This window comes from Zeugodacus cucurbitae, chromosome 5 (assembly GCF_028554725.1).
Source record: "Zeugodacus cucurbitae isolate PBARC_wt_2022May chromosome 5, idZeuCucr1.2, whole genome shotgun sequence".
NCBI classification, from domain to species: domain Eukaryota; kingdom Metazoa; phylum Arthropoda; class Insecta; order Diptera; family Tephritidae; genus Zeugodacus; species Zeugodacus cucurbitae.
This window is the reverse complement of record NC_071670.1, coordinates 7,234,290-7,259,092: the sequence shown is the minus strand read 5'-3', so window position 1 is coordinate 7,259,092 and position 24,803 is coordinate 7,234,290. Positions and strand designations below refer to the sequence as shown.

Below are 24,803 nucleotides of genomic sequence, written 5' to 3'. Positions count from 1 at the left end.
CGGAGTCCTTTTTTTCCTTGAATTAGCTTTTTTAAGCTTCGAAATAAGTTAGAAAAGTTACAAATTATTTAAAATTTTGGGCAAATCGCTGAATTTAACTGAAATTGAAATTAGAAAATACTCCGAAAATTTTCGGAGTCCGTTTTTTCATGAATTAGTAGTTTTAACCCTCGAAATAAGTTAGTGCACTTACAAAATATTTAACAAATGTTGAATTTAGATATAAAATAAACTGCTAAAAGTGAAAACAGTTATAATTTTATTTTCGGAGTTATGAATTTTGTAATTTTTTTAAGCTTTTTCAATTTAGACTGCATGTAATTGAGCTTCGTAAGAAGAATAGCCAAAAAATTAGTTATAAAGCTCACCATTATATTAAAAATTAACGACTCCGAATTTTATACTACTTGAAAACTGCATATTTTTCTCGAAATCAAATGTGAGATAAACTCTCTCATTTTAACAAAAAAAAATTTACTCCGAAAATTTCGGAGTTGCCAAAAATTTGCGTTTTTTCGACACAGCGTTTCTACATTTGCTTCTATGAACAAAGTATACTATAATTTACTTACTACAACTTAATCAGCATACAACACACTTAATACTAATCATCGCAATAGCACTCATCATCATCATCTGCAACAGCATTATCGCCATTATCATATGCTACATCATCATCAACAACAGCCAGCAACCGCATCAGCTAGAGCGCCTACCAGCGTGTCGGGTCAACACTCGAGGTGCGATTGTAAACACTAACACGAAAGCACGAATAATTTCGTACAATAACAGTACAAATGCGGCGCGCGGCAACAAGAATAACAACAAAAAACAATAAAGCTGACAAAAAGCAGCAATAAAATGGCGTAAGCCAAACCTACGCAACAAAAACAACACGTGAAGAAATGGCAAGCAAGTGAAAGAAAATGTGTTGCAGTAGAGGTGGGTAGGGCGGCGAGTGTGGTGTATAGGCGCTCCATTTCCAAGCGCTGTACGAAAATGCCGCCGACAGCCAATTTTCGCTGCATTCATTTGTTGTTGTTGCTCTTGCAGACATTTATTTGAATTTATTGCTACGCCTCGACTGTGTGGCTGCAACAAAAGTGCGCTTGCAACAAAACGACGTCAGTGCAGACGTCAAGTCAGCGACGTCAGTCAGTTAGCTTTTTCGCAATCATTTGAGTTTGAAAATGAGTGCAACAAAAAAAAAAATGTTTGCTTAAAAATAAACAAAACATTAACAAAAGCAACAAAGGTAGACTACAACAACAATAAGAATAACAAAAAAGTCTGCCCGAGACGCCAGCAACATTATGAAACGAAGTGTAAATAAAGTCTCGGCGTCGGTGCCGGCTCTAATAGGCTGCCACACACACACATACAAGCATACAAACAAACAGTGACTAACGGTTATGTATGTATGTATGTTATTCTATGGATTGTTGCGTATACGACCTGAAGTACTACAATACATTGGATGTTGTTGAGTACTTTGCACTTTCCTAATGGTGCGATGGTGCGACTCACTTGTAAATATGAGCACACCTAGGGTTAAATAAACACACGCAAAAGTGCACTCACACAGACACATATATGCTTTTGCTTATATAAACATATATGTATATAAGCAAATAAATATATAATACATGTGTGTGTGTGTGTGTGTCTGCATGAAAGGCAAGTGTAAATGGCTGTCGAATGACTGCTGAAGTGCTGAAAGGATTTTGCAAATTTTCAAGTGTTACTTAGGCGGTGTTGATGGCGAGAGTTTGCTCCCTATTTCCATATATGTAAATGTTGCATACATATCCAAGCTTATATATATATATCTACATACTCGTACATATGCCTCATACCACTTTGTAAGTGCCAGACATTATCAAACCAACTGGTTGTGTGTCGGCAGAAGCAGCGAAGAATGTTAATTGAAAGGTATTTTTATAAATAGCTAACAAGCTCAGTGAAAGGTTATAAAGCGGCCAATAGCTGTGGTAGAGCAAAGATCAACGCAATCAAATACAGTTGAGGTAAACAAAAATTAAAAAAAAAAAAATTTTTTCGGACGAAAATCAGTATATCTATTCAAACTGAAGCATTTAAGTCTATTAATAAACATTAGAAACCAGTCAAAGCACTATATTTCAAGCAATAAAAGTGCAAATCCATCGAAATTAAGCAATTTTCAACTACTCCGAATAAAATCGCTCGTAAATTCATTTAACCCTGGAAAGTCATGCCTCGTCGTTTCGACGACGCGAGTGTTTGTTTTGTACAAAAGCCGAATGAATCAGAGCTGTGAAAATGTTATTTATTTAATAAAAGATTCACGAAAAACTGTTTGATATTGTTTTATTTAGAAAATATATAAACCAGGTAATGTATATTGATTGATTTTTTATATATTGATTTTAGTAGGTTTTGATAGGTAGGATAATATATTAAGGACTTTGAGTAATGCCGTCGTCGAATCGACTACGTTATAAAAATAGCGATGACCTTCTAAGGTTAAAAAGTGAGAAAGCAACTAAAATATATTAATTTTTAATTTATTTATAATTTTTCGCAATTTTTAAGAACTCCGAAAAATTCGGAGTAAATTTTTTACAACAATATGTCGAGATTTACTTTCTTAAAAAAACGAAACTCATTTTTAAAGTACAAAAGTGGCCCACATATATCAATTTTGGATTATTTATAATTTTACACAGTTTTAAGAAACTCCTAAAAATTCGGAGTAATTTTTTTTTTGATAAAATATGTCGAGTTTTTTTTCCTTAATGAGATATGAAATCACTTCAATTATGTAGCTATTTGTAATTTTTAAGAACTCCGAAAAATTCTGAGTACATTTTTTTTTGCTGAAATATGTCGAGTTTTACTTCCTTACTAAGAAAATAAATTAAATCGCTTCAATTCTGTAGCAATTTGTAATTTTAAGGATTTCCGAAAAATTCGGATTAAATTTTTTTAGATGAAATATGTCGAGATTCCCTTCCTTAATAAGATAAATATAATTCGCTTCTATTCTGTAGCAATTTGTAATTTTCATGAAGTCCGAAAATTCGGAGTAAATGTTATTATCAATATAATAAGTGTAGATGAACCTTTTAAACATGCTAAAGGTATTTAAATATAATTTACAATACTTTGAATCACCATGTGTACACATTTCCAGCAATATCACATAGTTAATGAAACTTCTTAGCTTAAATTTTTGAAGCACTTTAGGAATTTACTTTTGAGACAATACTTCTTAAAATTGTCTATTTTATACTGAAATTGTCAATTAAGATCAGTCTAATAGAAGGGAAAAGCTAGGACTTTTTTTAATTTTGACAATGCTTCATTCATAATTATTTTAACTATAGCATTTCTTTTAAAATTTTACTTTACAGAATGAGCAAAGAAAATTTTATAATTTTAAATATGCAGAAATCAGAATTTTACGGGGTAAAACGTTTTTTATATAAAACTGTTATTAGTTTTTCAGTACATAACCTATCTTCGTATATAATTCCTTTTAATAATGCTTTAATTTGTTTATGTGGCGTCTCTTAATTGTTAAAATTCGTTTCTTTTTCGAAAATATTTAGTATCACGTAATGAAATTTGCTAATTGTTGAAAATTGATGTAACTTCCTTTACACCGAAATTTTCGGAGTAATTCTTTCTTTGAAAACTTATCATAATTGAATTATATGAGTTATAATAACCAGATAATTTCAATATATACTGTTATGAAGCGATTTTATTCACTCCGAAATTTTCGGAGTTGCCGTTTTTCAATACTCTGAGTATGCTAACAACTTTCTAACCCCTTCTAACATTTTATATCGTCTATAGCTTCAATTTTCAGTGCATTTTTCACAACTCCGAAATTTTCGGTGTACATTTTTGTTGCTGATTTTTACTGAAAACACTTAGATATTTGTTCTTTTTGAACTTTAATCACATTAAATGAAATGTATTGCTCTCATTTCTTCTTACTTTATAAAATAGATGTCTTTTAGTAAACTATTTTATTTCGAATATGTATTTGTTGAAAAAAACTCCCTTATAGACACTTCTGTTAGCAACTAAAAGCACAAATTGGCACTTTTCCAAAAATTTATTAACTGCCACTCGACGTCATAAAATAGCAGACACTTTCGCAATGACAACAATGAGAATATACTCATGTATGTCTATATTTGATTAGATGTGTAGAGCACTCACTGCTAATATTGTGATGCTTCGTGTGTTCACTGTATATTTATATATCTTATAAATAGGTTTGTAACTATGTATGCTCATGAGCATTTGTATCTCACTATCTGTAACTATTCGCAACTATCGCTTTCGAAATTTCGTGTTGCTTTGACATTTCCAGTTCGTTGCCTTTTATTTTATTTGATTACAACGAGTAAAATGAACTTACATATATACATATGTATGCGTGTGTTGGAGTCTACATGCTTGTAGTTCTTCTATAGATATATTTATTTTATGCTCATGATTTCAGTATTTGCTGTCACATATACACATACATACACTTTATTCTAACTTCCATTTCACTTTTGAATTTTCCCTCTAGTTAAACTGTTGTAGAATGTTGCTTTTCATAAATTATTAAATATTTTAAAAGTGACACAAATTTGGATATGCTGCTGGTAAACATAGACATTTGACACATTATTAATGAAGCAGAAAGCAGGAAGGAGTTAATAATATACAAACAGGCATATATACAGATATATATATGTAATAGCATACCTACATAAATAAAATAAAAAAAATAATAATTTTTGCATTAAATTTATTAATAATTTACGAAAAATCTTGAACTCCGAAAATTTTAGCTGCACTAACTATGAATTTTTTTGCATTCACAACTCTTTGCACACCAGAAATAAACTCCTTTTGAAAATATTTCAACTCCGAAAATTTCGGAGTATGCTTTTACTAGCTACGAATTTGTATTTATTTCATACTCTCGGGTAATAACATCAAAAAGCATTATTATAGCATATTTTTTGATAAATTTTCAACTCCGAAAAATTCGGAGTAAAATTTTACTAATTATCGATTTGTATTTATTTCATTTGCATTTCGTAGAACATAAGAAAGCACTATTGTAGCATATTTTATGATACATTTTTAAATCCGAAAAATTCGGAATGCATTTTTACGAACTTTGTAGCAGATTTTCAATTTGTAAAACCACATATTTTTGAAATAAAATGGTTTTTGTTAAGATTTAAACTGTAAATCTATGAAAAGTATTATATTTAATTATTTTTTCATAGTTTTTAACTCCGAAAATTTCGTAAAATTGTTTTACTGACTTTTTACTAAATTTCCTGATTTGCAAATTGCCGCAAATAATATATAAACTATTTTTTTTTCATTTTCTGCAACTCCGAAAAATTCGGAGTAAGTTTTGAAATTAACTTAAGTGAATTTAGGTTTATTAAATTGCATGAATTCTAATAGAAGCTGTTTATGGAGGCTTTTCAAACTCCGAAAAATTCGGAGTAAATTTTTTTTGAAATAATTGAAACATGTTAATTAAAAGTTTATTTTTCACATAGGAACCTTCAAGTGATTTGCAAATTGCAGCAAATAAAACTATAACCTATTTTTGTTTTAATTTTCTGCTACTCCGAAAAATTCGTACAAAGTTTGTAAGTTCGCTGAAGGGATTTGAGGCTTGTTAAACTACAAAAGTTGATAATAGAAGCTATTCCTGTAAAAAATTCAGAGTAAATTTTTTAATATATTTTTTATTGATTTAGTTTTTAAATCTTAATCTAACCTTTAATTTTTACATAAAAACCTTCAATTGTATATATTTGCTTATATTTTCCTTGTATTTTTTAGTTTTCTTCTGAATCAAATCGCTGTCTTTGAAACTGTCTCATTACAATTTTTCATTTCTTTGCTCCACTTCACTTTTTCTAATATGTACTACTTGTTTGTATGTATTCCAAATGCTCTGCTTTATGTAATTTTTTCCATCTCCCGTATGTCATTTCCATGCCTTGCTGACAGTTTGACAGTTACGTTTTTCCACTATTTCCTGCTGGTCTCAGCATGCGCGTGTGTCTTTTCTTCATTTCTTCATTTCTACGCCCGCTTTTATTGCTTTTTGTGCCGCTTTTATGGCGTACATTTCTTTTTCTCGCCATTTTTTGTTTTACTTGCAAATGTTGTTGTTGTTGTAGGTGCTTTTTATGCCAGTAGCACCATATACAATCTTATATAGTGTCAACGTCGCCACATTTCATTTGAGTTCTTCTGATTTTTTTCTTCACAATTTTTCAAACTCACTATTTATTGCTTGCTTCATGCTACTTGCCACACCGGCAGGGATGCCTACAACAATCAGCGCCCACAAACACCCACACCCACTAGTTTTTCTTTTTGTAATATGGCGCTGTCACATGATTTTTAATGTTGCCACAGCACTTCCTTCCACAACGCGAGTGCCACCCACTCGCAGCTGTTAGAGGTTGGTGGGTGCTTCAGAGGCGCTAGTTCTCTCTATGATGGCTAGGGACTCACTTGGCACCACTCGGAAGTTCCACTGCCACTTTGCACACACAGTAGAGACACCAACAACTGCATCTTCTGCATTGGTATGTTGCCAGCTTTGACGCTGCGGCTACTCTAGTTTCGTTGCATGCCACATGCTTTTACAAACCAGTTTCATACTCGCTCTGCCACCAACGACCTCCTACTATGCGAAATGTGTGCTCTTCCTGTTAGCAAACAGCTAGCCAACCATTGCTGTTGCCACAGTGCAACAACAACAACAACACTTGGCACTCGAAAGTCACTCTCAGCACCTCGGTTAGCACTTACTACACGGCGCCGCGGCATATGTATGTTATATGTATGTATGTATGTTGCTGTTGTTGTTGTTGTTGCATTATATTGTGCTCTGTGTGTTAGCATTGCCACACCATGCAGCAAGTTGAAGTGTTGCAAGTGGTGTGAATTTTGTGTACTTTAAGCCACTCCTTTTCGGTATTTGTCTCTCAGCCGAGTGCAGCAAAGCAAACAAATAAATAAAGTCGCGCACAAATACACATTCAGATTTACATATATTAATGCTAACTGTACAGACACATCACATATACGGTTCATATTTTCCTTATGAAACACATAACATCCTACAAGTCATTGGTGTTGTTGGGTGTACACGCGTATTAGTGTCCCTCAACCAATCGTCTCTGTAAATACTTACAGACATACATACATATATACATACAGATCCTTATATATATGAAACTCATTTGAAGTATACGGCTAGTGTTGGCACCTTGGCTGCCATATGTTGTTGTTACACATACAGTGTAGTTAAGAAAAACACTCCTTAGATTTTCCAGTGCTCTAAAGTAGGCGATGGCGAGACATATGATCTAACATATAAACTTTTATGCATACATATGAAAATATCTTTTTATTTGATAGCACAGACAGTCTATAAGACGTGTCTTGAACACAGTTTTAATTACTTTCTAGCTGTCATTTTAATTTTACACTTTATTAGTGTGTTGTAACTAATGACAAATAGTATCAGCAGTTTTTATGAACAATATAAAACGCCAGCTGTTGCAAAAATTTGTATTTTCTGCAACTCCGAAAGACTCCGAAATGCATAAATGATCATTTTGTAGGTATTTGGAATTGTACTAAGAGCTAGAAGTAAAAATACGCCATTTTAGTAAGAAAATATTTTACTCCGAAAATTCGGAATTGATTTTTTTTGTGTTTTAAATCAATATTTTTGGTCCAATAACATATTAAACTCGAAAACATGCACATACTCATGGAGAAAATTAATTCCTCAAGACTCCGACACAGAACTTGATACTTTTGTAAATAATTGTAGTTGTACTAACAGCTACAAGTAAAAATATACAGGTTTTGTGAAAAAAAATTTACTCCGAAAATTCGGAATGGATTTTTTTGTCCCTCCCAAGACTATTTTTGGTCCAATAACATATTAAACTCGAAAAAATGCACATATTCAAGGAGAAAGTCAACTCCTAAAGACTCCGAAACAGATAAATTGATTATTTTGTAGATATTTTTAGTTGTACTAACAGCTACAAAAAAAAAATAAGCAATTTTTGGAAATAAAAATTTACTCCGAAAATTCGGAAAGCTTTTTTTGTGTTTCTTAGCATTATTTTCCGCACAGTAACGTATAAAACTCGAAAATTCACGTGTTAACTTCAAAAGTCTCCTAAAAACATAAATTGATCACTTTATAGGTAATATTAGTAGCACACACTGCTGCATAGGAAAATATGCAATTTTAGTAATAAATATTTTACTCCGAAAATTCGAAATTAAATTTTTTGTGCTTCTAAGCTTTATTTTGATTTACTTAGGTACGAAACTGGAAAAATTCATATATTCACACAGAAACTTAACTCCGAATTTTTCGGAGTTAGAAATTTCAAGGATTTTGTGTTTACTTTTATGTGTTTACTTTTATATAAATTATTGTATACGTGTATTAACATTTTCTGCCAAAAATTTTACTCCGAAAGTTTCCGAAACCAGATTTTTGAGAGTTTTGGAAATAATTTGCATTGACATTTACTGCTGAGTAATTAAATTCTAATTATCAGTTAAAAAAATACTCCGAAAGACAAATTTCGTCCGAAATCACAGCATAATTTAGTTTTTTTTTGGGTTCATTCTTGAAAAATTCGTATAATTTATTGACTCAAAGTGCCAAAGCAAGAAATTAATTCTCTCCTTTTGATGTTTGCCTTGATAAAATTCCAGTGCACTGAGTCTGTAAACTCTGTAGTTTACTCGGTAGTTTTAGACCGCAAAGAACAGTCAGAGTTGGGTAATTGAGAACCTAATTTATTGACTCAAAGAGCAAAACATAGAGATTAATTTTCACAGAATAAATTCCTTTTGAAGGTTTGACGGATTAAATTCCAGTACACTATACAGTCTAGAAGAAGTTAGAAATCAAAGTAGTCGTTGGAGGCGATGTAGTTTTAGCCCGAAAAGAGCTTTCAGAGTGGATCATTAAGAACGTCAGCCGTCATCTGGAACCATTATTTTATTAGATTTCACAAATATATGATCGGAAATATGCTCCTCAGTACATGGCTCCAAATATTATAGTTCGATATTTTAGTTTCGCTGCCGTTGAGGCTGTTTCTAATTTTATTCTTCCTGAATTTTTTCTTTAGTTTCTCTATTATCTGGGTATTGCTCTCCTAACTGAATCTGTACTGCCTTTATAACTTATATTGTAACTAAAAGACATGACCTTGATTACTCCGTAAGTACTGACCCAACAACCCTTATTCATTTCAAGTCCAAAAATACACTCACCAAGTTATTGATATAACCAAGCCAAACTGTGTACTAATTCTTGCACCAATACCTCACAAGCGCATATTCTACACCGGAATGAATTCAGCTTAAAACAACAGCACACCAAAGACCATAAAATTCTTTCCTTCCAACATTTTGGTCAAACTGGAGCTCGGCCAAGAGCGACCAAACTGCAGAAATGCCAAACATACCGACATACCTACATATATGTGTATGTATGGCGGCTTCATAATACGCAAACAGCATGCAGATGCCAGCTTTTGTTTCTTCAGCGATTTTCACAAATCATTTAACCGACTATATGAGAGTTCCAGCAACAACAACAATAATAACTACAACAGTAATTTACAGCAACCACATTTTTACACACAAGACCCACAGCACCCAATCTAGTCGGGTAACGAACCAGAGGGTGTAAATACATAATACATAAATGTTGTTGTTGTTGTTGTTGTTGTTGTTGTGTTGCTGCAGTTCATCATCAGCAACGCGTTCATGTTTGCTTGGATTTCATGCAATGTTCCCTAAGCTTTTGCTCCTCCGCATCGGAAATTTTTGTTGGTCTTTTGTTTTTCATCAAGGCAGTCAGTCAGTCAGTGAGTTGGTCGGTCAACGCTAGGCAGCCATGACAGCAATAAAACTCACAGACATTGCGTACAGGGTATATATATTTATGGATCTCGGCTGTTGGCAGCTTGTCCGTCCGTCCATCCGTCCCTTGGTCCATCTACATCGTGCTTATGGTCTTTTGTTCTACTTGAAATCGCCATTGTTGTAGTTGTTACTTATCATTGTTGCCATTATTACGGTATTTATTGTTGCTGTTATTGTTTGGTTGTTGATTGTGTTCTGCGCTTGACGCGTTAGCCGTTGGCATTGCAGCGACTTTTGTGTGCTTAATTGCTTGTGAAGAGCATTCCTTTCATTGGCAACGGAAAGTGTTTTTCGCCAGTCGCGCCAACTCAGCCACCTCCGGTGCCATGAAGACACAAACACATACACCGTGCAGCGCCGCACCACCTAACCTCCAACCGCCTACTGTCTGCCTTCTACCGCTTTCCGTCTTCCACCAATGGCGCTGGCTCGCTTCGCCTCCACTTCGGCTTGACTTATGTAAGTATATAATTTGTTGTTGTTGTTTGTTTTGTTGTTGCTGATGATGAATGATGGTCACCGCATCATATCCGCATCCGGCACTTGCGTAGCCGAACGTCCAACCAAACAATCAACGCAGGCAGCCAACAACCGACCTACCGAACCATCCAACCGACCCACCACCCAACCGCTTCACCGTCCCACCACCCAAACGGCTGTGCGACCGACCAGCTGACCCAACATTCTGCACATTTTGCAACAAAAACACGGTCCGACGTAGCTCAAACCAGCCGAACTCTTGGTCCATACAACAACAGAGCTCGATTTGACTTGTTTACTTTGTTGTTGGGGTTTCTTGACAGTTTGTCGCTATTCCTTTTGGTGTTGTTGTTGCTACTCTTGTTGTTGTTATTACTATTATCCTTGTTGTTGTTGTTGTTCTTGCTGTAGCTGGTTATTGTCGGTGTCATTTAGATGCATCGTTGCCTTTGGGTCATTATTTTTCTGAAGTTCGACTTTTATGTTTCGTTCTCTTACACGCGCGCATATTACTTAAGCTTCTACGCGACGACGCTCGAGCACTTAGCAAATGACTCAGCTGTTTTTTAGCTGGCTATAAGTGTGTTTTCATTTCATTCGTCCTGCCTCGTTTGTCAAGTGGGTATTGCGCGAGAATCCGCGTGATTGTATAGGCATTTAAAGAGGGTGTCTTCACAATGGTCTATTCATGCGTCATTTTGAAAGAAATTCCGACCAAAGTTGGATGATAGCTTGAGGCGTGAATTGAGTAGGGGACTCAGTCTTATTTGGGATCCCTCAGGACATGGACAGAAGGAGTTGTTTTACAAAGCAAATCTTTGTTATGGATTAGGGTCGCTTTTTCTTGAACGGTAAGGTAAGTGTGGGTGGAGAAGGCGAAGATCAAAAGCCCAGGTTCTATATCATCCATCAATGTTGGCATCAAATTCGGTATTGGGAGAAATGTGACCAAATCTTTCAAGTAGTTATATTTTCAAGGCTTTGCAGACATTAAGTATTGAGAGACTGACCAGCAGAGAAAGCGTTAGTGTAAAGTTTATGCTCATCGAAGGAGACCTTCAATCAAATACACATTGAAGTGTTCCACAAATTCAACGATACGTTGCCTAAAATGTAGTTATGAGCAACATTTTATTATTTGAGACATAGATGAAGGTCGATAATAGCTTTTAAAGTGCTTTCTGACTGAAAACGGCTATTAATTAAACCTATCCAAGCAATTTAGAACCTTCGTTCTACAATCCACTTACTCAAGCGCTCGAGTCTGACGCTTGAAACTTGGTGAGCTGCATACAAATGTATGTTGTAACACAACGAACTAAATTTGTTAGAGCTCGCGACCTTCAAAGCGAGTTTTATGTCACAAACTGAGGTTTTGGGTCCATAAAGATGAATTAGTCGAACTTTTAACTATCACGGTGATTATATAACCGAAAGGTGTTGTTCTGAAGTCTAACATTGGAATGGAGCTTGCTTGTGACTCAAGTTCATATCTTCGGACTATCGTAATTTAAAATGTAATATCGAGAACAAGTATTCTCGAGAGTTCTTATTGAACTGGATCGCAAAGACTCGTTCATGAATTCTATTTCTGTCGACCAATACATATTTATAAATACCATAAAGAGTAAAACCAAACACGAATTCTCGAAAGAACTTGCAACGCCAAGAATTTCCAATGGCATTCATTCCGAGAAGCGGTTCTTTCACGAACCAAATAATCAAAGCGCGCAACTTGGAGCCTAAAAGCGAAGAATACATAAACACTAGCACGAAGACTCGCGCTACATATATGTATAGCGAGTACAGTTACAGAAAGTAAGTAATTAGTCGATAATTAAAATTGCAAGCAGCAAGGGAAGCGCGACGCATACAACTCTGCATGGACTGAGGTGTGTTTTTTCTATAGAGGCCAACGCTGGTAAACCATATTTAGCAGAAAAGTAATCTCGTAAGTGTAATGTCGGCATGCCAATACCAATTCGGTTGCATTGCTGTCTCGCAGCTGAGCGAGGCAAGGCGAGCGAACAAAGAGGGGCGCCGACGAACTTACCCCCAATTGGTAATCGATTTTGTTGCTGCGGGTTGTTGTTGTTGATGTTACCATTGTTGTTTGTGATAGACAGCGGCGGCAAATCAATGAAGCGTTCGGGCGAAAATAGCGGTATATATGTATGTGTATGTGCGATTTGCGCGTGCAACAAAAGAAATGGGCACAAGGAGAGCATGGCAATTGACATTTGTTGAAATTGATTTCATTTGCGAAATGAAGATGTCAACAGCGCTTGCCGTTAATATATAACGGTACACTTAACAATATTGTTGTTGTTGTTGTAGTTTTTATATATCAAGTTCTTGCAACATTTAAAGATGATTTTCACTTTCAATTTATTTTCCGCAAGCATTGTGTTCTTGTTGTTGTAATCTTTATTGTTACTGTTGTAGTTGTTGTTCTAGTATCGTGTTGTTGCTTTTATTTAGGCTAGCTGTTCAAACGAGTGCGTGATTTCAACGCCGCTCCGCCTATGCGTGCTAGCTTGGGCGACTATCGATACTGCTGCGCCCCGCGCATAAGCAGACTTATTGTTGCCTCAACCCCACTGTACTTAACTTATTGCGGGTGTTTTAGCATTTGCCGCGTTATAATAATAACAGCTTTATAGCTTTTCACTTATCGTACGCACATTGATATGCCCCCCAATCATCAGTCGGGCGGCCATCAAGTGAAGCACTTCAGCGTTGAGCGGTTCTGACTGACTCATGCTTTGTTGTTGTATTTTTTTTTTTTTTTTTGCTAGTTTAATGATGAGTTGAAGTTCGGCAGAGACTTTTAGTGCCATATTGATCTATATTGCTTCTGATTTTCATTCATGCCACATGATTGGTGGCAACTCTTAGTTGGTGAGGTTTTGGGTGATTTCCTTGTATTTTTGCCTTTTTCTAATAATAAATTGTTGCTTTTGTAATATAATTTTTCTATTTTATTGTTGTTGTACTTAAAATTTTTCTGTTTGAGAGTAGTTAAGCAATTACGATATTGTTTTTGTTGCAAACATTTCAAATAGGCTTGAAAAAGAATTAAAAAAAATATTCGTTAAAATATTATAGATTTTTTTTTTTAATTTATGGATAATAGTTTTTCACCAGTCTTTTTTTCAATTTTTTTTTCTTTTTATAAAAAAAATATTTTTTTTATGTAAATATTTTGTTTAATTCAGTCAAATATTATTTTTTAATGACTATACATACATTTCATTAAAAAAAAATGTTTATGAAAAAATAAAATATCCATAAAAATTTTCAATAAATTTTAAATAAAAGAAAAATTATTTAAAAAAAAAAATATTGATGACAAAAATTAAAAAAAGAATTAAACAAAATTAATTTAAAAATATTTCCAATAAATTTTCGTTCTCGTCTTCCTTCAGAGATTCCATACTGCCAGCCGCAACCACCTTTTAACTTTCCACCTTCAATTTGCGTGTACACTCCCTCTACCACAATGTAATTCATCCATAGTATAATCTCACTCACCCTCCTACGCACAGCTATCATAAACATTTATGCATTCATCTCCAACTTAACTTTTCACTCACATAACTTCCAGGAAATTTTCTAGATTTCGCCACCTTCAAGCTTTACATTTCACTTATATTGAGTATGTATGTATATAGATACTATATTTACATACATATATAATATGAAAGTATAACATTTTTTATCCAAATATATTACCATCTTGAACACCCACTCGAAATCTCTTCCATCATTCTTTCAATCACTTGTCTCATTGAATATCAAATTTTGTATTTTCTTTGGAGCGAGTACAATACGTGGTAAAGCGCGTGTGGAAAGCGCTGAGAATCATTGAATTCTCATTTAGAGAAGCCTCAGTTGGGCTTTAGAAAAAATACACGTCTTCGAATGAGTTTAGACTATCGATAGATAAACGTAGATAAATTGCAGATAATATAAATTGAAAGGTATTCGAAAAAGTGTTTAGAATTTTTTAATTTTGCCGGATTAATTACCTCTGGAGATTCAGAGTGATGATATGAAAAATAAACTCATTAACAAATAAGATAAATCGATAGATAATCTATGTATCTATAATGTGTAGATAAATACATAAAAAGTTGCAGAGTCGCTTTTCTATATATTTGAAAGTATTTTATATAAATGTATACATAAATTGCTGTATAAAAAGCGAAATAAAGTAGAGGGCGTCATGTTAGATAAATAGTTTAGAACACTTATAAAAATATATACATAAATAACTAGATAAAAATTATGGGTCTAAATAACCTAAAAATATATCATCATCATCATTTGACTCTACAGCTCTCTGTGAGCTTTGGCCTGCTGAACAATTCGCCTCCAAGCTAATTTTTGCCGTTTCTCTCCACTTTTCCAATCGGAGCTTTTTCAGATCTTCGTTTAATTCGTCCTTCCATCTTGTTCTTGGCCTTACTCTTTGCTCTGTCGATGTATGCTTTCGCGTTCAATACCTTCTTTTGGGCTCTTGAATCATCCGTTCTTGTAATATGTCCTAGCCATCTTATTCGTTGCGTTTTGATAAATCGCACCACGTGTTCGCCTTGAATTAGCTGGTCAAGTTCGCTATTCCATCTTATCCTCCATTCGTTAGGTCCAATTCTGACTGCGCCGAAAATTTTTCGATTTGGATTTAAATATGAATAGATACCTAGACCTTTATTGCTCGACAGATAAGAAAATAGGTAGTAGGATAGTCGATTTAAGATGAATGAATTGAAGCTAAATAGCTGAAAAGATAGGTGGGTGGATACAGAGTTGTATCTGTAGATAAATAGCATATGGTAGATAAATCAAAATAATTGGAAGAGTAAGGGAAATAAGAATTAATAGATTGCGTGGATAGCTGGATAGAAGATTTTAGATTAATACGTAGTGGATTAATTTAAAAGCAGAGGGGTAGATAGAAGAAGGTATGAGAAATAGATAGATAAATGAATGTAAGCATATATAGGTAGATAGTTCGATCTATAGATAAATATTTAGATAGAGAAATAAAAGCAATCAGTAGAAGAGATAGAAAATAGCTAGATAAAAACGTTTAAAATCGATGGATAGTAGTGAGATAAAATCGAGGGTGGATAGAAGGAAAAATAGGCAGATAGATAAATATAGACAGTTAAGGTTAATAGATGTGTAGGTTAATGTAGATAGATAGTTAGATCTAAAAGTGATAGTTAGTGGATAAATAAAAAACGAGCGAAGAATGGAAGAATTAATGCGAAAATATCAGAAAAAGAAATCTTAGATTAGTGGATAGTCGATATATAATATAAAAAAAATTATTATTAGATAAATTGATAGAGTTATAGATAATTATATAAACAGTTTCAAAGCTAAATAGGTAGACATTATAAAGAGATATAAATATAGATGTAGCTTATAGATAAAGATAAAAATATACCTGTAGATAAAAACTTACTTTTACTTAGATAAAAAGTCAAGAGAGGGATATAGTGATAAAAAGATTTATATATAGATAAATACATAGCAAGAAATGGCTTTATTCGTAGATAAAGTTAGTTAAAAAGTATGGATAGAACAGATAGAAGAGTATATACAAAAACAAAAATAAATTTATAAAGATTAAATATAGATAAATCAGATAAAATAAGTAGATAAATAGTTATCTCTGATTAGATCGAAATGAAGACAGTTAGACTGACAAAAACGGTCAGGAAATTATATAGATAAATTAATAGATAACGTTGTCTGCTGTTTTAGGTAGCATCATCAGATCTAACATATTGTGAATTGCGGGGAGACATAGGAAACGTGAGAGACGCGAAGTAGATGAATTTTCCAAGGCTAAAAATCGAAAAATCGATTCAATTCAGCTTTGGTAGCGTTAAGAAGACGGAGAATAGCCTATAAGAGACTTCATATACAAAAAAATATCTTTATAAAGGGTCCAAGTAGTCTTAAAGAAGCCTCAAGACACACTAGGTAAGTTCTATCTTACACCTAGGCACTTCATGGCTATATTCGTGTCAAAACGAAAACTTGCAGGCACTCAGAAATCGCATTTCTTAAAGAAAATAAAAAGAAATTAGACAACTGAAGACTCCACAAGCGAAGTGGGAGCTTCAATTTCTTACAAATTCTTTTTGCGCGAACTTTCTTGCGTAACGCATGCGATTAAGCATATACCTCGATATTATTATTGTAGTTGTTGTTGTTGCTGTTGCTTTCACACTTCCTTATTCGCGCATTGTTGCCTTTATTGCTAGCAATCAATGAGGAGTGCAAGTTTGTAGCGCACGAAGGATAACGGCAGCAAGCAGTGCTTACTTGCCACCACCACTACCGTTACGCGGCAGTCTTTGGTGGCAGCAAGGCGCTTTTTCAAAAGTGGTTGATGCGATTTTCGAAGGCGCTTCCTTTTGTAGCACGCACACACTTTTATTTAATTTTTTTTTCGTCTCTCGTCACTCTTCCGAGTTACGCGCTGCTTTCGCTTTATTTCGTGCTTTTTTATTGTTGTTGTTGGTTTTTTTTTTTGTTTTTTGTACTCTGCGTGGTTATAAATTTTTCGGTTAAATTGTTGTTGCCACGCATACATACATATATGTATATAGCTAAGCTATTGCATTACATATGTAGTTGTTAGCATTGTTTTTGTTTTTGTTGTTGTTTTTGCTTTGGTGATGGTGGTGATGTTGTTGTTGTTCCGTTGGTAGTATCAGTGTTGGCTTTACACAATTTCCCTGTAGGTGTTTTAATCCCATTTCGCTGAATTGCCGCGCACGAAAATCAATGGCATCAATTACAGCAACAAATTTAATAAGTGGAAATGCCACTTATGCATACTGAAGTGTATGTATTATATGTATATAGGCGTATATTTTTACATATTTGTTTGCTTATTTATAGATTTTGACAGAAAAGTCGCGCTTTTGTGCTACATAATTGCTTGAAATTCAGCCTGAGTAGATTCTTTAATGAGTAAGATTCTTTTTTTGTGGAAGAAGAACGCACCGGAAGATATTCAAAGAGTCTAATAAAGCATGAAATTTATATAAAAAACGTTCAGCGCCTAGGACTAGACTATATTTTGTCCGATTTATGTATTTTTTTGCCATTTTTTAGCGTTAAGCGCCTGTGGTTAGGCTATGTTTTTTTTAAATACTTTAATTTCTTCATATTATTTCCAAATCATGCATTAAGAGCAGTAGTAGTATGCTAAACTTGGTTAAAAAATGTCGACAAATAAGTCTTATATCATCAAGCGCCTGTGTTTAGGCTATACTTTTTGAAAATACTTTGAGTTTTTTTATTTTATCAAATTTTTTGCATTCGAAGCATGCTGATATACTTAACTTGCATCAAAAAGTTTGGAAAAATTTATATTTTTAATTTAAGCGCCTATAATTAGACTATAGTTTTTGAAAATAGTTTGATTTCCTATATTGTATGACACATTTTACATTATAAACCTGTTGATATATTAAACTTGCTTCAAAAATTATCGATAAGTAAATATTTCTATTTTAAGCGCCTATAGTTAGGCTATATATTTTGAAAGTACTGTAAGTTTTCATGTTATAGTCCACTTTTTGCATTAAACTTGAAAAAGTTTTTGATCTCTATATATACTTCATCAATTTTTTTTTTTTACTTTATGCGCCTAAAGTTAGACTACAATTTCGTTATTTTTCCATTTTTAGACTCTAAGCACCTTTGCTTCTGTATATATACTACACTTATTGCAAATATACCAAAATTTTCACAACTATTAGAACTAAATGTGCTGTTCCTTTATATTAATACATTCAATAATCATTTTTTAATATGAAGCGCCTATTGGTGGGCTGCACCTTCGTGATTATCAATTTATTTGACGATAATTGTTGAATATATTTCTAATCTTTATATGCCATCATATATTTTCGGATTAAGTATTTGTTCATTTGCTATTTATCTTGCTAATTCTTTCAATATGTCCAACTTATTCATATTTTTCTATTAAGCGCCTATATGTAGACTAAATTTTTTTTTATGTCTATTTCATACCCGTTTTGACTTTCAGCGCCTATGTGTAGACCTTATTTTTTAGATTTTAAAATTTTTTAGCGCTATGCGCCTGCGAGTAGACTACACTAGTCACAAATATTTTCGACTATCTTTTAATTATTTTATATATTTATGAATATTTTAAAATAATTCTCTCAAATTCAAGCAAAGAACTGATTTTCCAAGCGTGGAAGGAGGTTATTAGTTATTTCATTCATACACTATAAAATTCAAAGTAAATTATTTATATGAAAAAAGCAATAAAAATATTCGATGGCGTCTCAGAAATGTTTTCTTGGGAGTTTTACATATAAATATTAAACGATTTTGATATTCACTTGACTTCACGCCTGATTATAGGGTACATATTTGTAATAAAATTATTGATTAATATCAGTAATGTAATACATTTATTATTTTCAACTATTTTAGTATAGCATAAACAAAAAAATATATTTTTTTTTTGAAATTTTTCAAATTTAAATTTGGAAATTTTTCAATATTTTTTTCAAAATTTTCTAATTCAAAATTTTTTGAAAAATTTTCAAATTCAAAATTTTCCGAAAAAATGACAGCTATATAACAGCTTAGACATTATGTCTATGCTACAATATCATTTTTTGCACGCATACCGCGTTTTAATGCAATTAAAGCCTCAAAAATTTGTATAGCGCCTGTGGATAGGCTACAATATTTGAAAGGAAGCATCAAAGCGCCATATAAATAAATCACTAAAATTCGTTCTGACAAGCAAATGACTTTAATAAGACTAAAAACAAACTATTTGCAGCAACAACAACAAGAAACTGTTATTAGTAACAACAACAACAATTGCATGACATGAAAATGTGCGTGCGTGCTGCAGCAAATAAATGCCATGTAGTTGGCATAATAAAATGCCAACAATAATTTGCCAGCACTACGCATGTGTATGAAATTACGACAACAACAACAACAGCAACAGCGATAATTATTGTTGTCGGTCAGCATTGTAAAACTAACAATTCTAACTAAAATAATGCGATTACATATTTATACAAGTGTTTGTTGCTGTGTGTGTGCGTGCTTGAGGGTGCAAAAAGTGGGCAGCCGTTACAACAACAACAAAATGCATTGTTCATTCATTGGCGGCAGCATCAATAATTTCCAATTGACATGTTAGATAAATTATTTACGGCAAATTGACACAAAAACTAATGGGCATGCATCGTACATCGAGCAACAACAACAACAACAGCACATAAACAACAATAAATTACAATGATTGCTAGTTGCTAGCAAATTGTCAGCTGCTACTGTTGCAGCCGGAATCGGTCAACGGTCGTTCATAGGCATCATTTTTAACACTATAAGTGCGATATAGCTGCTACAACAACAACAACAAAAATAGCAATGCAACAACAACAACAATAATAACCAACATTTTTGTTGCAATCAGTCAACAACTATGAAAACGCAGCGTCAGTCAGCTTGTGGTGATTGCATGCGATTTAATTTGTTGCTACAATTTGCAATTGCTACAACAACAACAACAACGTTTTTTTTTACTACTACACCTATTGTTAGCTTGTTGGCTAGTTAGCTGGTTGGCAGCGTCTAATGATGATGTCGGTTTGCCTGATAACTGCACTTACACACCTATTATATACACTCTATACACTTATATACACACTCGCATATGCACATATCTTCATGTCAAATCTAATAAATCAAGTGATAAGTTGTTGATTTGCTGTTGCCTGGTGTTGCATGCGCCAGGTGTTTTTGTTATTATTATCAACTTTGTTGTTGTCGTTGTTGTTGTAATAGTTTGCTGTCATGGTCTATTGTCAATTGCCGATACATTATTAGCAGTTTGTTAACAACTATTGGCACATTATTGCAGCTGTTGTTGTTGTTGTGTTGAGTTATTTATTTTGTCTTGTTATTGTTGTTGTTTTTTTATAATTTATAACGATATTGTGCTGATTAATAGCAGTACAGGATTGTAGCTGGTTATTTTACGTTGAAAGAACTTAGAAAATAATTTTTTGATACCAAGTGAGTGTCATAAAACTTTCTTTCAGCATGTGAGGTTAGGTTCGATTTTGTAAATAACTGTAAAAATAGTGTTTTAATGAATCTATATGCTCTCTAGAGTAACTAGATGATGTTAGGAATAGAAATGAGAATTCAATAGAGTTTTGAGTAAGGATACAAAATGAGGTTATGTTCAATGTAGTGCCAAAAAGTCGATTTACTATAGAAATAGTTAAGAGCAGACTATACTTTGTGTTTCCTGAAATAATTTTAGTCAACTGAGCCATTAGCTAATGGTATAATTTTTGATTAGGTTGACCAACTGACGATGGATGGAATGATGTAACGGTGCTTTTAATAAGAATGAGAGGTTAGATTAGGTCTTCCAGTACTAAATGGTGTAACACTCTCACTGTCTCCCACATCTAAATACTTAGGGGTGGAGATTGACACCAAACTGAACTGGAAAATGAACATTAGCCTCTGTGGCCTACTACACTTGTAACAGAGTTGTTAGCAGGAATTGGGGCCTCAAGCCTCGTATAATAATGTGGATGTATACGGCTGTCATTAGACCAATACTTACTTACGGAGCGTTGGTATGGTGGCCAGCGCTAAAGAAACAATATAACATCAGAAAACTAAATGGAATACAAAGGGCAGCATGTGCAGGAGTCACCGGAGCAATCAAGTCATACCCGACTGATACGCTTAATCTGATCCTGCATCAACTACCCATAGACATCCATATTCACAAAATAGCAGCATGTTCTGCAATAAGAATAAAGGAATTAGGAGGTTGGAATCAGAAGAACTATGGACATAGTGAAATTCTATACCAACTCAGAATACAAGTCCATAAATTAGACTATATTCTCCCAAAGCTGGATTTCAATAGTAACTTCCAGGTGAGGATACCTTCTAGACGAGAATGGAGAATGGGAAGAATAGGGCACGACGGGTCCAAAATGGACTGCGGTGTAGGCACGGGAGTATTTTCCGATGATCTAGACATTTCTCTCTCTATCCGTTTACCAAACTCGGCTAGTATCTTCCAAGCGGAAGTACTAGGCATAGAGAAGGCCTGTGCTCTATTGAGAAACTATGAGAGGATACATAAAGCAACAATATACACGGATAGCCAAGCGGCTCTCCTGGCATTGTCGTCGCCCACGACTAATTCAATAATTGTCCTAACTTGCAAGAAGGCACTGAAATCGCTAGAAGATAAGCTCATCCTAGACTTGATCTGGGTTCCTGACGAGCTGGCAATACCAAGTCCGCTAGGCTCGATCAGAAGAGAGTTTAATTAACAATTTCAAAAATTAGCAAACAACAGATGGAAGAATACAACTAAATGCAAAATAACCAAACAGATATGGCCGAAAATACGACATGAGGAGAACTTACGACTTATTAAATAAGTCAAGGAACAGTATCTTCAGACTAACTGCTGCCATAGCAGGGCATTGGCCATTTGGCGAACATACGTCGAAAATGGGTATGCCCTACAATAACATATGCCGAAGCTGCGAACTAACAGGGAATAAGGAAACAATTTTCGACTTGCTCTGTGAATGTCCAGCCCTATTTCAGATCCGACACAGAACACTGGGGATCCATCGAGGATCAAACCTCGAATGGATGTCTACAAAAAGCATAACGGATATTAGTAGCTGCATCGAAACAAAATGGTTTGAACGAGAAGCTTAAACATGATAGCAAATAAAAAAGGACAACGACTAGTGCATCAAATGGCACAGATAGTGCTAATTGAGCCCGGATAATACCTAGATTAGGTTAAAACAATTTCACAGAACTCTAAATGATTCCCCGAGCTAACAGATTTCATCACCAGAACAATATAAAGTAAAAAAAAACATGCAAGAGAGTGAAGTTGGGTTAAGTTATCTAGTTAACTGAAGAAGGGATCTAATATGCAGCTAAAGTAACTTCATTGTTTCAAAAATCAATAATAATATATTTAAAATTAGGTTATGTTCACCAAAAAAATCGAAATTAAGAACTTTAGACAAAACTATAAAGAGAAGTGTTAGGCTTCTTGAATCACGGCAAATACTGTCTTCAATGGGTCTAAATACTTGCTATTGCGTTTCATGGAATTAATTTAAACAAACTGAGCTTTAGTTATCATTTAAGGCTACATTACCAGATGATAAGTTCCCCATATTCCAAGAGAGACATACATAGAAATTTGAGGTTATACGGGTATATGTAGGTCAGAAAGAGGTTTAGATATGCATAACTAACCTTAAATTTGTAAGTCAAATTTGGGATAAGATTCAGCAACAAGACCTTGATAACCGTGGTGCAAAATTATCCCCAAAGACAAGTCAGAACAATCTTAATATTAATAGAATATTCAAAAGCATATTTTTGAGGACTTTGACTATATGTATTTAGAATTATCACAGAGAAGTAATAAATTTGAACTTGGACTATTGTTTCAAATTATACCAAAACTATAAATGTGAAGTACCGAAAACAATTCGAAAAAAACTGAAAATTCTGAAAATTATCAAAAACATTTCTTGCAATAAAAAAAATCGATATTAAAAAAATTTTAAATTATCAAAAATATCGAAAACTTCGAAAAATAGTTTTTTAATTTTTATGAATATTGTTCTACTTTTTACTTGAAATTTTTAAAATAAAATTTCAGAGAATTGTCAAAAACATTTCTTGTGATTAAAAAAATCGATATTAAAAAAAGTTAAAATTTTCAAAAATATTGAAAACTTTAAAAAATATTTGCTTAATTTTTATGAATATTTTTCTTCTATTTACTTGAAATTTCTAAAATAAAATTTCAGAGAATTGTCAAAAAACATTTGTTGTGATTAAAAAAAATCGATATTATAAAAAATTAAAATTTTCAAAAATATCGAAAACTTCGAAAAATAGTTTTTTCAAAAGTATTGAAAATTTCGAAAAATATTTTCTTAATTTTTATGAATATTTTTCAAAACCTGTTTTTTTCAAGTTTTTTTTTTAGAAGCATTTTTTTCGTCACATTTGAAGTGTTGATTCGCCGCCCCCCAAAAAACCGTGAGAGTACAAAAATTGCGTTTCTTTTTCTAGACATAAATATGCATTTATAAAGTACAATAATATATATAAAAAAATTAGAAACAAACCTTTTTATTGTTTTTATACAACTTAATTTTCATTATTTTATCAATGTTAATCTTCTTTTTGTTGTTATCACTTCATGAAACATACACACACTATAAGCTTGTTTAAAGCACTTTATTGTGTGTTAAATATAATGCATGGAATTGAAATCAATCAATCGGTTTAATTGTTAGCACTTTTTGTTGTTTTATGTTTTAGAAATGAATGATTTGAAAGCACCTTTTATATGCTCAAATTTATGTTTATATAATATATGCCACATCTATGGTTTTATTTGTTTTATGATTATTTGTGCAGTAATCTGAAATGAATTATTTTGAACGTTTTAATTTTTAGAATTGAAAAAAAAATATTGTCTGAGTTGAAAGCTTTTATATTAACTAATTTTCATTTGTAAATCGCAACTGAATTTCTCGAAAATATTAGGTCTACAACTTTGCTTCCGCCGTTTTTTTTTTTTTTTTTTGTAAATTTAAGGCTTTTTTTGTATAAAAATGGTTACAAAAATGTTATTCGAAATATTGGCCGTCGCCAGCTACTACTTCTGCAAATGTCGTTAATTCAGCTCAAAAAGTGACATTTTCAGTTGAGAATAAGTTTGGGATGCAAACAGATCTCTAGAAATATTTTGTTGAGTTAATGTTGACACAAATGTCCAAGATCGATATAAAACGATTTAATCGATTTAATCGACCAGTGCTTGACCCTAGAGGCATCTATTGGAAAACGGCGGAAGCAAAGTGTAGACCGAATATTTTTTTTTCGTTTTTTTTTTTCTGAATGGGAAAATGTGTAGCATAATTAAATACTATTATAGTTAAACCAAAAAATCCTTTAAAAGTTTGCTGTATTTAATCATATACATAATTTTTTTTTTTATTAAATTATTTTAAAGAAATTTATTTAAGTTTTTGTTGGGATTATTTTATACAAACATTTTAATGTTTTTCTGCATTATAAATTTATTGAAAACAAAAAACTATCAAATTTTATAGTTTCTTTATATATTGTATTAAAAATTTAATAAACTATTGTTTTTCTATTTTCTACGAAATTTGAGTGTTTCTGTTTTA

The 24,803-nt window shown here is 33.0% G+C and overlaps 1 protein-coding gene across 1 annotated transcript in view; it reads right to left on the bottom strand.

The window, feature by feature from the left end:
• The window catches only part of LOC105218490 (optomotor-blind protein), a 243,750-nt gene extending 219,578 nt beyond the window's left edge, over window positions 1–24,172 (bottom strand). Inside the window, exon 1 of the mRNA XM_054232391.1 lies at window positions 23,733–24,172. The gene's annotated coding sequence lies outside the window, so the exon portion shown is untranslated. The remainder of the gene's footprint in view (window positions 1–23,732) is intronic.
• Between the last annotated feature and the right edge of the window lie 631 nt (window positions 24,173–24,803).